The sequence below is a fragment of the Labeo rohita genome, chromosome 14 (assembly GCF_022985175.1).
Source record: "Labeo rohita strain BAU-BD-2019 chromosome 14, IGBB_LRoh.1.0, whole genome shotgun sequence".
Taxonomy (NCBI): Eukaryota; Metazoa; Chordata; class Actinopteri; order Cypriniformes; family Cyprinidae; genus Labeo; species Labeo rohita.
In genome coordinates this window covers 3,470,980-3,485,945 of record NC_066882.1, presented here as the reverse complement: position 1 = coordinate 3,485,945, position 14,966 = coordinate 3,470,980, and the positions used below count along the sequence as shown (strand labels likewise).

Below are 14,966 nucleotides of genomic sequence, written 5' to 3'. Positions count from 1 at the left end.
TAATCCTGCTTATTTTCGTTCTTTGGAGACAAAACCAAAGCCACACTTGGAGATCCCACGTCCTCTAACGGGAATAACGGAGGCCGAAACAAGGAGGGGGAGAGCGAAATTTGGCATTGTGATGTCGGGGACGGTCACAAAGGAAGAAGGCGTCCCGCTCTGTTGACTCAGTGCAGTGGAAGCCACTATGGGCAGCTGCCAGGCGTCCTCGGGATAAACAAGTCAAATTACATGGTGTAATGCCTGGGACTGTGAACCTCACTGAGCGAAGGCTCTCTGATTCTAATTATGACATTCATTAACGCCGAGATTCCTGGAACAAGGACTTTAATCCTAACATAGCCCCCCAAAGCTGCTTTAATTCTGTGGGCTGGTCTGGAATGGGAATCCCGGTTTTGGTAGACTGTAGTGTGGTTCCTGCAGAATCATTACTCTGTCAGTGTCTTTAGTGATTAAGTGACATTTAGAGACAGCCTTCATTCGCAGTGTATAGATTTTTCATATATATAATTTGGAACAGACATTCAAATCAATCTTTTTTCAGTGATTGATTCAGCAACTTCAGACTTAATTTTCGTTCCCATGTCTTTTTTGGGTAAATTGCGTTAATTTGCGCAGACATTATGTTCTTTAACAGCCCTCATGTAATTACCCCCAATGTACTCGGAGAAAACCATTGTCTAGAACACAAACAAAAACAGTTTCATAAATCTCAAGAGGATTACTTTTATCACTGTAAATCTGTCACACTAAACTCAATATACTGAGAACCTCCCTTGGCTCTAGGATGCCCAAACACAGTTGCTAAGGAACGCTGCAGAATACTTGACATTGGCTCCGGTGGCAAAACTGTCGCCTTGTTTTATGGTGATTCACATGTGTGATGATTTGCTGTAACATTCCACTGGCAGACAGGCGGCTCCAGGAAGGTTCAGTGAGTGGCATTATTTACCATCTTGAAGGGAACATCCATAAAATTACTTGGGAACAAGCTTTGCTTTATATGATTATTTCACCCAATAATGATTTTTTAAACCTCATAAGGTTTTAAACTTATTTGACTTTGAATGGTATTTACTGGTCAGTCTTTTCCATTAAATTACAGTGCATAGGGACTGAAGCTTTCATGCTTCAAAAAGGACAAAATCACCATACAAGTGTCTTCAAAGTGGTTTAGATTGTGTTGTGTTGGCCTCTCACATAAATCTAGTTTCAGGTGTCTTATAATACACCTGAAGTGTAGGCAAATCGTGCACTACTTAAATCACTTTTGCCCTTTTGTTGCATTGTAGTGTTAGTTTCATTAACAAAACCAACTATGACAAAAAAAATGTTTTTTGACAAGCTTTTTTTCCCATGACTAAAACAAGGCAATGACGAGACGACAATAAGTTCAATAAACAATAGCTGTGACTATATTAACATGCTACAACGTTGAGAATAAAAGACGAGACTAAAATGTATTTTAAAAAATAAAAACTGTACTAAAATCTTATTTTATTTTCTTATTGTCAAAAATATAAAAAAAGGAGACAAAGTATTTTTGCAGACTGGTGTGCATGCCTCTCCTATGCAAGCTTTCATGTGCGGTTGCCAGATATCAATACTTCATATCCCCAGATCAGAGCTTCTCTGTTAAAGAAGTTCATTTCTAGAACAAAAATGTACAGATATTTTACTCACCCCCTTGTCATCTAAGATGTTCATGTCTCTCTTTCTTTAGTCGTAAAGAAATAGTTTTTTGAGGAAAATGTTTTAGGAATGTTCTCCATATAGTGGACTTCTATGGTGCCCCTGAGTTTGAACTTTAAAAATGCAGTTTAAATGCAGCTTCAAAGGGCTCTAAACAATCCCAGCCAAGGGAAAGGGTCTCATCTAGCGAAACGATCTGTTATTTTCTAAAAAAAAAAAAAGTATAATTTATCATTTTTAACCTCAAATGCTCATCTTGTCTAGCTCTGCATCAACTCTGTGCATTCCGGTTTAAGACAGGGTATGTCGAAAAACTCCCATCTCATTTTCTCCTCCGACTTCAAAATCATCCTAATGAGATCCTAAAATGAGATGGGAGTTTTTCGACATACCCTAACAGTCTTGAACTGGAATACAAGAATATATTTTCTTCCTGGTGTTTTGCTAAATTTTTTCAATCTGGCAACCATACACACCCTCACGCTCTCCATTACCGAAGTCATTACACTCCCAGTCATCATTCACCTTAATTTTATTAAAAATAATGTCTAGGATATTCCTCAAAAGCTCTGCTTCCATGGAAGAAACCTTGGGACTCTGTGTTATGAGAATAAATCACAATTCTTATATTTGAGTGACTTTGACATTTAGACCAAATATTTATTTATGTTAGCCTGAAGTGTTATTCTGTCATTTTTTTTAATGATTCAGGGTGTTAAAGCTGAATCTGTGCCATGTTATTGTTACGTTAGATGTTTTCACAGCTTTGAAGGGAATATTTTACATATTTGTCCCGGAGGGTTTCCTGATAATGAGATAAAGCACAGTGAATGGCTGTTTGATTGGCATCCATGCTTTCGGTTAGCTCTGCAATGTAGCGTCGTTTGTTTTTAAAGCGCCAACTGTTATTTCAGGCCACAAGGCCTCGTTGCCTTCAGTTAGCTTTGAGAGTGTCCTGACCTACAGTGTCCCCTTTGCACGAGACACATTGCACATCATAGCACTTAAACACAATCCCATCAGAGCGGGAGCGATTTCTCACTTTCAGAGCGCATTAGCTTACATGGACCCACTGCAGTTATAAGTACTTATTTCCGAGAATTATTCTCTCTGATGCAGTCACTCGCTCCCACAGTGACACACACACACATTAATCACCCGAAAAATGCCCTGGGTTCCAGTAATAACCGAACACCATCCTTAAGTAGCACAGCCCTGCTTCTCAATAAATGAGCCCACTCAGTCCGGAAGAGCTTTTGACTGTGGAGATGAAAGGCTCTTTGGGGAGCCCGTATTAATGAAATTTGCTGAGTGAAAACTGAGCTGCCTGGCTGGGCCCCGCCAGGCCCTCACCTGGTTACACTCGCTCCTGGCCCAAGGTCACGGAACTGGAGCCCTGACAACACTTCCTCCCGTCCTCAGAGCGCACACACTTTCATGAGGGTAATCCAAGTCCTGTCTTCAAAACAGACTAGAAAAAGTACCTCCGCTTATCTTCTTGCACTGAAATATGGTTTACAATTTTTTTTTTCTCCTACTATTTGTGTTATAAACCATATCACAGGAGATTATTCCCTAGTTTCATAGACTAGGCTTAAGCCTAGCCCCAGACTAAAATGTAAATCTGAGCTTTTACAACTGAAAGAAACTTGGATCTCAAAATATATCAGTGCTTTTGTTTTGTCTCAAGATGCACACCAGTAATGTTTTTTCTAAGGCATGTTTATAAAAATTACTTACATGTCCTAATTGATAGCCTAATCCTGGCTTAGTCCAAGCCCTGTCTGTGAAACCAGGCTTGTGCTTAACTGTTACTGTGGATATTTGTTTATAATGTCTACTAAATTGTAATTAACCAGCGTAGGAGTTCCCACCATACATAGTCGTGTAGGTTTTATGTCCATTATGTCTTCACAGTCTATTTTCCCTGCTAAAGAGACCTGCTTAATCCAGCCTCAGATGGTTTTAGCTTGGTTTAAGATGGTCTAAAATGGTTGAGATGGTTTAAGATGATCAAGATGGCTGTAAAACAGCTGAAAAGTGTGCAAAACCTCTGGAAGATGGGAAACCCAGCTAAAACAAGCAATCCATTTTTGGACTTTTTTTTTTTTTTTTTTTAATCTGTTTTTGATGTTTTACATAAATGCAGTGCTTAAACTAAGCAAAATTAGATTTTGAGAGCAAAAGCTAGATAAAAGTTACTTCACACAAGCAGTGTGAGATTGTAAAGGCAGTCATTGCATTTGTTTATAAATAAATCCTATAATCAGAAAGGCCGATTACCCTGGAAACCTAATTATCCAAATCACAACTTGCAGTTTGTTGTCGTGACAGTTGCTACAGTCGTTAAGCGTCTTGCGGCCCCAGCTGCTGCAATGCTAATTTTGTTTATTTATTATTTATTCATTTAATGAGAGACGCAAAATACCCTGATCTGTTTTGAAACTTACTGACGGCTCCCTCTTTGTACCATGCACGATTCATGAACGCCTTTTTACACCAAAACTCTCTAATGTGAGAATTTTACCGCAAAGGTCAACGTACACGCTTAGCGTGTCCTCGTGCCGCTTGGCAGGTACTGCGGTTTATTCTCAGCAGACCAGCAGCACCTAATGTCATACAAATGTGTGAGTAATAATACACAGTCCAAAGAGACTGCCAGGAAGGAAACTCGCTCCACACTTGAGCAGTATGAGGCTCTGAGCCTTTAGTTGCTGTGTGAATAACGATTAGCTACGATCACAACACTGTTAGTACCTTGTACCTTAAAATTAGATTACAGCCACAGTACACATCCTGATAAGAGCGGCGTAGGTTTCTGCATGTCTAAAGGCATGGAAGTCGTAAAGAATTTAATGATTCTGATTCAGAATCCTCCTAACGTTTCAACTCTTTAATTATTCCATTAACGATTCTTTTAGTACTTTAGGAAGAAACGTTTGGTAAAAGGAATGCAGCTCTCTGTCTTTGCAAGCGGTTGCCAAATGTTCACATCAGTTTTCAGCAAATCAGAAATTAATTGAATTGCTACAAATATGTTTACACCAAAATTTTTGCAGCAGTAAACATGTAGTCTAATAGTTTATCCTACAATAGAAACTGTAGAGTCAATAAAAATTCATTCAACAGTCAGATTACACTGCTTTTTCATTTCACTGAAACGAAAAATTTGAGCTCATTTGATAGTTCAGGAATTGTACTAAACTGGTTTAACTAAATAGAATAGTTTCATAAAAGGGTATTTTCAAATTAGTGAAATTTCAGCATTTTTTTTTGGCCTAAAAAGGTCATTGAATATTGTCAGTAGTAGCTCACACCAATGTTATTTTCAAAGCAAGCAGATTTCTCTTGGTCAGCATGGCAACCCCACATAACTAACTTGAGCTCTTTACAAAATTCAAATTGTATTGATTCCAACTAAAAAAACAGGATTTTGCCTACGAAAAGTTGCCAGTGTGGCAGCATCTTGAAGGAGTAGTTCACTTCCAGAACAAAAATTGACAGATAATGTACTCACCCCCTTTTCATCCAAGATATTCATGTCTTTCTTTCTTCAGTTGTAAAGAAATTGTTTTTTGAGGAAAACATTTCAGGATTTCTCTCCATTTAATGGACTTCTATGGTGCCCCTGAGTTTGAACTTCCAAAATGCAGCTTGAATGCAGCATCAAAGGGCTCAAAACGATCCCTTTTTTTTACAATATGTACTTTTTAACCTCAAATGCTTGTCTTGTCTAGGTCTTAGTGAACTTGTTTTTTTTTTTTTCTGGTTCACAACAAATAAGTTATGTCAGAAAACTCTCATCTTATTTTCTCCTCCAACTTCAAAATCATCCTAAATCACTGCAGAAGTACCAACCCAGTGTTTACAAAGTGGACATGTAAAGAAGATCCAACCAGCTTTACAATAAAAGGAAATGTAGGACGATTTTGAAGTTGGAGGATAAAATGAGATGGAAGATTTTGACATATACTGTGTTGAAAAAAAAAAAAAAAAAAAAAAACAGAATTTACGCAGAGCTAGACAAGATGAGCATTTGAGGTTAAAAAAAGTATATAAATTGTGTTTGTTTTTTTTTGTAAATAACCAATCATTTCACTAGATAAGACCCTTCTTCCTCGGCTGGGATCATTTAGAGCCCTTTGAAGCTGCATTGAAACTGCATTTTGGAAGTTCAAACTCAGGGGCACCATAGAAGTCCAGTATATGGAGAGAAATCCTGAAATGTTTTCCTCAAAAAAACATAATTTATTTTCAACTGAAAAAAAGAAAGACATGAACATCTCAGATGACATGGACGTGAGTACATTATCTGCAATTTTTTATTCTGGAAGTGAACTATTCCTTTAAGAGTCATTCTCTCAGGAATTAGTCTACTCTGGTTTCACTGCAAATCACAGAAGTTCTGTAGTCTGCGACTGAACATGAAGTGCGTTAAGCGCCGTCTTCGACGGACAGATACCGAACCCTGCTCTGGGTATGTTACTCAACACAGGGATGACAAAACATTTCTTCCTCTCTTGCTAGAAGCGTGACCGTTCCGCCACACTGGCTGACAAGCTGGCAGCGTTGAAAGCCAAGAGGGTCCTGAGAAATGGAGAACCAGGTGACAAACTCTGAGTCTCCTTTACCTCTCAAAAGCGTTTCTGAACAGTCCGAGGAGGTGGATTTTTAGAAGAGCGAGGGTCCTGCAGTCAGCCATGCGGAAAGGCTTGAGTGCTGTTTTAGGAGTGAGGTCAAGCACGGGCGGTGGGGGATTTGACAGGAAGTAAAATAGGAGCCCCATCAGACTCTCTGGCTGACATGACCTGTGGAGACATTTGTCTGTGAGCGTTAAGTAGAAAAAGAGGCTACCTGTGGGTGTTTGTGCAAGGAACCTCTGCTCTATTCTAAGGCTTAGAAGATGAGTGTTAATTTGTGTGCTTATTGATTTAATAAGTTAATTATGCAAAAAACACCTCACAGAGGTGTGTCTAACCAAGCCACGCACACATTTCAGATAGTGTCTCTGGTTGCGATAGAACCAAACCTGTTCCTCGCCAAAAGCTCATCTCCCCTGACATTTGTTTCCAATCAAAACTCCAATTCTCGTTTTTTTCCAGTTCAGAAACCTGCAATAATAGAGTTAACCTTTGAGCTGTACTCCTCTCACTCTGAGGCAGTGGCTTAAAGCCGAACCGTACCCAACACCAGCCTCTGGTAACCAATTTACTCAGCTCTAAGCCTCGAGTTATTGCCGTTGAAGGGCATTCCTCTGGTCCTCTCCTTCGCTTTGTACCTTTCTTTAACAAGTGACATTATTGTCCTCCAATTACGCCTTTCAAATCACAAACACAGTCCCGGAGGAGTCATGTAGACGGATGTGCTTTGTTAGACTTGGGAAATTCCTTTTATCCCAATACCACATTGACATTTTTGCCAATTCGTATTTGTGGTCCAAGTGCATGATTTTGGATAAATATGAATTCCGCCAAATGAAAATCTAACCTAATTTGAAATGTAAAATCTGATTCCTCCTAGCCATTTTTCATTCTGGAGTGTAACAAAAAAAGACGATTAATCTGATGCTCCATTGTCGCCAAATGCTGACTTCATTGCTCGCTTTAAGTGCCGCAGCTTGTTTTCACAAATGCATGTCCGCCAGAATAGTCAGGCTGCCTTTAAAGAGCCGAATCCTATGCCGATTGTGCCCTTGTGTTGTTATTGAGCCTGAAGAACAGGGTCTTGTTTTGTGTTTTGGCCTCCGAGGGCATGAGGTGGCGGCGGTCCAGAGAAGGACAAAGACCTGAGGCGCTAAACAAGGCTTGGTAGGAGGCCTGCCTCTCTCCTCCCCATTTCACAATCAGCATGTGGGCTTCAGGGTGGCTGACAGCCCAGCAAGCTCTAGCCGCTGATATATGGAGCCTTGTGGCTTTGAAGAGAGACAAAGTCCTCTGTCTGGAAGCTCCAGACGAAAACGCTGCGTGTTTACCACTAAGACACCACCGCCTGTCCTTGTTTGGCTCTGCGTGTGTGTGAACTTGAACTCTAAATTGCATGTGAAACAGTGCAAATGGATTAAATTATGATTCAGAACCAGGTTTGGTACTATATTAAATAAACTGCATGGCCGTCATTCATTTAATCTCGCAGAACATGCATGTGAGTGTGTGTACGTGTGCTGGCTGCTCCACTGGCCCACATAGAGAGTGTCAGTTAACCCGCTGCAGTCTGGGCTTCCCTCTCGGGCTTTAAACAGCTGTCTGCGTTTGCCAGCACATCCTCCTTGGCTCATTTCTGCTCCCCCTCTCTTGCAGTAATCACAGCTCTGCACAGGGCTAAATGGAAGGGTTTGGAGAGAGCACGCAAGCCTGTGGTCCCTCGCTGGACTCCTCAGCTGGCCTCGTAATGCTCACTTAGTCCTGCAAGCTCCATATGCATCTAAACACAAACACAAGCGCTGGCAGAGACACACTGTCAACCAGACACACACAATGAAAAATCACAAACACACATGGCTTATTTAGACAAATAAACATGTATGGTGTTCATACATATAGATAAGCATCTTTAGGGCATTAAGAACCGGGGGGGGTGAAAACTTTTGAATGAAATGAAGATGTGTACATTTTTCTTATTTTGCATAAATGTCTTTTTTTTTTTATTCATTTAGTACTGCCCTTCAGAAGCTACAGAAGATACTTACATGTTTCCCAGAAGACAAAATAAGTTAAATTGACCCTGATCTTCAAATTCAAAAAGTTTTCACCCCCTACTCTTAATGCACTGTGTTTCCTTCTGAAGCATCAGTGAGCATCGTTACTCCAGCATCATTAGTCCGGTCTTCAGTGTCACATGATCCTTCAGAAATCATTCTAATATGCTGGTTTGCTGCTTAAGAAACATTTCAGTTATTGTCAATGTTGAAAACATTTGTGCTGTTTTTCAGGATTTATCTGAAATGGAAAATAGTCTTAAAATAATCTTTATTGCCACGTTTGATCAATTTCTCCCATTCCTGCTTTAAAAAAAAGATATTGCTGACCCCAAATGTTGCACTTGCAATTATGTGCATGCATACTTATTTTCCCTTGTCTGTTGATTTTGGCACTATGTGCCATACTGTATCTTCTCTTTGGTATACTATCTCTGACAGAGAGAGAAAACAGACAACAACCAAACAAGAGGAAAAACAGAGTCACGGGGTGATTGCTGAGTGGGTCTTAACTCGAAATCGATCCTTCCAGACATTAATGATTACCAGAAAACACTACAGAGAGTTTATATAAAGGCACTTTGTGAGGGCAGAGATTGGTATAAATGAGTACATTACAGTGCATTACGCTAAAATCATCGCTAATGGACATTAACTAAATAGCGTAGTGTGTCAGAATGCATTTCTGCGGAGAACGAGGTCTCTTGATTTTACTTGAGCACCAGCAGTCTAATTTTGTCTCTTTTTTTTATGTGTGCATTTGGAGGAAGCGAAGCGGCACTGGACTGTCACGTGTGCGCCGTGAGCTGCCATGGTAACTTGGACAGGTCTGTCGTGATTCACCCAGCTGGGTTTTAAAGTGGTCAGTATGACTGCATCTCCGCCTGGTCCCAATCAGGGAAAATTATTAGCGAGTGGCCGTCGGATGTCTTCGATGCCGCATGACTGCGGGATTTAAATAGACGCGCTCATCCTACATCAAACAGATTTTTAAGCAAAAATCCGGAATGGAAAGTGAGATGGTTTTGTTTTGGGAGGTGATGGGGGTTATAAAAACCGGCGGTTCTTATTTCCAAACCCAGGAATGTTAATGCCGTTTGGGATTTACCTGCGTCCTGCAGATCGTGTGCAGTGCTAAAGAGCAGAGCAGCATGCGAGCGGCCAATAACACCACCTTTCATGCTGTGAAGCAGAGTTATTGGATCCTTACAAAGGCGTTCAATTTAACTTTGCCCTTAAAACCCTTTTGTTTGAACCCCTCCCGTGACAGTAGGGCGCTAGAGAACAAATCCACACACACGAGAGGACGGCCCGCACATCTTTGCAGCTGTGTCCGCAATGAGAGCTGATTGGGACTTCTGTCTCCTCTACAGAGGGAAAACAAACTGCTTGTCAAACGACCGAGTGGCTTTTTTCTGTTTTTTCTTGTTCTTTTCTAGCTGCTTGTTTGTTTTTGGGCTCTGGGGCTGTGGAGGCCCTGGCAGGGGCTGTTTGAGTTTTCCCAACTCTAATGAGCAGGAAAGGAGGCTGTTTCTGTGTAGAAGAGGGAGATTTGTTCACCTTGCTGCTCAACCCCTGCAAGAAATCTCCATTGTTCCTGTTTGCTCTGAAAGCACTGCGCTCTCAATGGCTGGCGGTTTTCAATATGTGAGCAAACTTCCTCCAGCAAATGATTTTCCAGGGGTGGGAAGGAGAGACAGAGAGATAGCACACCCTTGTTTGCTGGGCCACCGAACTGTTAAGCCTCATTTGGGTGGGCATGTTTCAACAGTGGCTGTCCCGGGCCTCATAAATACTGATTGTTTTGGACCAGGATGGCCCAGGTGCGTCCATTGTGCCTTGAGCCTTTGCGGTAAAAGCCTGTTGTTCTGCGCTAGTATCGTTTCGCTTCCCACAAAAGCGCGTTGCTCGGTGCGGTTAGGTCACAAAGCGATGCACGACGATGCTCATCTGACACATGATCTGTTCGGCGTGTAGTGCATTACTGTGCACGACACCCTCACTTTTATACAGTGTAATGTGGGAATGAAAATAAGGGCAGCCATCTTCGTGTTTCAGTAGTCGTTTACTTTCACCCAGGCGATCACATCATATGGAGGTCTTTAACGAGGGATCCAAGGGTCTTCACGTGAACCGTTGAAAGCAGAGCCTGGTAGCTTCAGATAAGATTAGTACTTAGTAGATTAATCTCAAAATGAAATGCTAAAGTAAAAATACACAAAGGTGATAATAAATAACCCACTGGAAGTTATAGAATGCTTTTGTATATACTACCATTCAAAAGTTTGGGGTTAGTGCAGTATTTTATGTTATTTTATTTTATACTTTATTTTGTTTTATTTTACTTTATTTCATAGAAATAGTAAAGAAATAAATGCTTTTATTCAGCTAGGATGCATTAGATTAACACATTAAGCTTAACAGTAACAGCTAATATATTTATAATGTTAAAAATGATTTCTAGTTAAAAAATTTGAACATGCCAAGCAGGAAATGCAAAAGCAAAAATACACATTGGTGATAATAAAAAACAAACTGCAAGTTATATGATGCTTTTGTGTATACTACTGTTCAAAAGTTTGGGGATAGCCCAGTTATTTTATTTTATTTTATTTTATTTTATTTTATTTTATTTTATTTTATTTTATTTTATTTTATTTTATTTTATTTTATTTTATTTTATTTATTTTTTATTATTTTTTAATACTTTATTTTGTTTTATTTCATAGAAATAATAAAGAAATAAATGGTTTTATTCAGCTAGGATGCATTAGATTAATGTTGTTAAGATTAACAGTAACAGCTAATATATTTATAATGTTAAAAATTAGTTCAACTGAATGTTGTTCTTTTGAACTTTTTCAGAATTTTTTTAACATTTATTTATCAAAGAATATTGAAAAATGTGTTATGGTTTCCACAAAATTGTAATGTTTTCAACATTATTATTATTAATAATAATAGTAATAATAATAAAATTTCTTGAACAGCAAATCAGCGTATTAGAATGATTTCTGAAGGATCATGTGACGCTGAAGACTGGAGTAATGATGCTGAAATTCAGCTTTGCATCACAGGAAAAAAATAACATTTTTAAATATATTTAAATAGTTCTTTAAAATTGTAATAATATGTGACTCTGGACCACAAAACTAGTGTTAAGTAGCACAGGTATATTTGTAGCAATAGCCAAAAATACATTGTATGGGTCAAAAATATAGATTTTTCTTTTATGCCAAAAATCATTAGGATATTAAGTAAAGATCATGTGCCATGAAGATATTTTGTAAATTTCCTTAAAAAATTAATGTTTGAGTAGTAATATGCATTGCTTTAGAACTTCATTTGGACAACTTTAAAAGCAGTTTTCTCAGTATTTAGATTTTTTTTTTGCACACTCAGATTCCAGATTTTCAAGTAGTTGTATCTCGACCAAATATTGTCTCATCCTAACAATACATCAATGGAAAGCTTATTTATTCAGCTTTCAGGCAATGTATAAATCTTAATTTCAAAAATGGACCTTTATGACTGGTTTTGTGGTCCAAGGTCACATATTTGGTCACACTTTAGTTTGGGCACCAAGTCTCACTATTAACTTATGCCTCAATAAACTCCTAATTTGCCGCTTATTAATAATTACTAAGGTAGTTGTTATCGTTTAGGTATTGGATAAGATTAAGGGATCTAACATATGTTCATGCAGAATAATGCAATGATATGTGGTATATATGCATAAGAGACTTCTTTCAAAACTACATTTAAAAAACTGCTAACTTTCTGATGGTTATCACGTATGCATATATCAGATAGATCCTGTTGGTTGTATTTAGGGGTTCAGTTGGAAAGCACATTCTCACTTACACGGCATAGCTGGAGCGCTGACGCACTTCAGTCTGTTTTTCGCTGTCAAAACAGCACTTCGTAAAGGATAGGATGTTATTTTAATACAGTATGGTACAGACATTTCCAGAATAAATTAAAAATGACACTTCATATCAAAAAGGTTGCCGACCCCGGTTTAAAGTTACGTGTAAGCAGAGTAAATCTTCAAAAACCAGGATGTGATGAGAAAACCTGACAGTGCGGTTTCTCTGACCTGAAGCGCATTAGATCATATTGAGCAGATGCGCCGCGGTGGAAAAAGGACTGAAAAATATTAACGAGGTCATGAGTAATGACACAGGGTTAACTAGCTGGTGCACTCCACCCTACAAAGGCAGTGGTCACTTGAAAGGATTTGCGAAATGTAGTTAGATATTGATCTGGTCAGCATTTCTTCATGACAGACATTGGATCTGAAATCCATATCAAAGAAGTACTTTTTTTAATTGATGTATCTGGAGTCCAGTCACTAAGAAGTTCCCAAACTCAGTTTGAAAGGATTTCACAGCTCTGTTGTGAGTCTCTGGGATCTATGGAGGATTTGGAGGTAGAGCTTTCGGAGGTCGATTCCAGTTCCTATGTCCAGTGATGCATGGTGAAGGCGGCTGACCCCAGGTGCCCTGCAGGTGTGCCGGGGACGAGTTGACTGGAATGTGGCCTCACGCTGAGAGATTCCCATCAGCCCAGCATTCCTGAGATGGGGAGGAGACAAAGGGGCTCTTCTGCGATGGCGGAGCTCGACAAAGCCCCCGACTCACCTTGACTGACTGTAGATTATTGGTCTGCGTGCAGGAGGATGCGTTTCCAAATGTTTCCAAAACAGATCAAGTGGAAACAGGTGTCAGTTTTCAGTGTTTAAACAGTGTGGCTCTTAAGAGTGAGTGTGGCTTTGGTGCTCTGTCAAAATGGATTTGCTGTTTTTGCCAGGGACGGAAGTTACTGCGCAAGAGAAAATTATTATATCTAAGTCTAGGAAGAAACCTCAGGTCTTGCAAAGCATCTGGTGCTGCATTCACACATACACACACACACAGGTTTATATGTTTTATAGGGCCCTATGAAATCTGTTTTATTTTTTCCCTACATGCATTTTTTTCTGTATTAATTTTTGTATCTAAATAATGAATAATGGTAAATTAATGAAACTCATCTTAATTGTAAGATATGTATGTATTTATTTATTTTTTATATTTTTTTTTCTTCAGAACGTTAAGTAAAAATACATTTTTTAAAAAAATCATGATTAATTGCATTCAAAACAAAAGTTTTAGTTTATATTATATGTGACCCTGGACCACAAAACCAAATCTTAAGTAGCACAGGTATATTTAATAGACAATAACACATAGTATGGGTCAAAATTATCCATTTTTCTTCTGTGCCAAAAATCATTGGGATATTCATGTTCCATTAAGATATTTTGTAAATTAATTTAGTAATATGCATTGCTTCATTTGGACAACTTTAAAGGCGATTTTCTCAATATGTTGTTTTTTGCACCCTCAGATTTCAGATTTTCAAATAGTTGTATCTCGGCCAAATATTGTCCTATCCTAACAAGCTTTCAGATTATGCATAAATGTCAGTTTCAAAAAATGTATCCATATGTCTGGTTGTGGTCCAGGGTCACACAAATGTATGTACTACCCTGTAAAAAACAATTTGTTGAGTCAACTCAAAATAATTTGTTACCTGGCTGCCTTAAAATTTTAAGTTCAGTTAACTCAAAAAAGTTTAGTCAACTTGAAATGTTAAGTTGTACTAAGTGACAACTTAGATATTTGAGTTCATTCAACTTACAATTTTAAAGGAGAAGTCCACTTCCAGAACAACAATTTACAGATAATGTACTCACCCCCTTGTCATCCAAGATGTTCATGTCTTTCTTTCTTCAGTCATGAAGAAATAGTTTTTTGAGAAAAACATTTCAGCATTTTTCTTCATATAATGGACTGATATGGTGCCCCAAGTTTGAACTTCCAAAATGCAGTTTAAATGCAGTTTCAAACGATCCCAAATGCGGTTGTAAACGATCCCAGCCGAGGAAGAAGGGTCTTATCTAGCGAAACGATTGGTTATTTTCATAAAAATACTACAATTTATATACCTTTTAATGTCAAACGCTCGTCTTGTCTTACTCTGCCTGAACTCAGTTTTTTTCCAGTTCATGACAGTTAGGGTATGTCGAAAAACTCCCATCTCATGTTCTCCCTCAACTTCAAAATCATCCTATATTGCTGTTTTACCTTTTTTGTTAAGGGTGTTTGATCTTCTTTGCATGTTCAATTTGCAAAGACTGGGTCGGAACTTTTGCAGTGATGTAGGATGATTTTGATATGATTTTTTTAAGTGGTGAAAATACGATCAGAGTTTCTCGACATACCCTAACTGTCTTGAGCCAGAATTCACAGAGTTCAGGGAGAGCAAGACAAGATGAGCGTTTGAGATTAAAAAGTATTTAAATTGTTATTTTAAATAAAAATAGCTGATCGCTTTGCTAGATAAGACCCTTCTTCCTCAGCAGAGATCGTTTACAACCACATTTGGGATTATTTGAAGCCGCATTTAAACTGTATTTTGGAAGTTCAAACTTGAGGGCACCATACCAAATCCTGAAGTGTTTTCCTCAAAAAACAAAATTTCTTTACGAATGAAGAAAGACGGACACAAACATCTTGGATGACAAGGGGGTGAG

The 14,966-nt window shown here is 38.7% G+C and overlaps 1 protein-coding gene across 1 annotated transcript in view; it reads left to right on the top strand.

Annotated features, from left to right (window-relative positions):
* The window catches only part of slit3 (slit homolog 3 (Drosophila)), a 185,955-nt gene that overhangs the window by 36,248 nt on the left and 134,741 nt on the right, over positions 1 to 14,966 (top strand). The window lies entirely within an intron of this gene.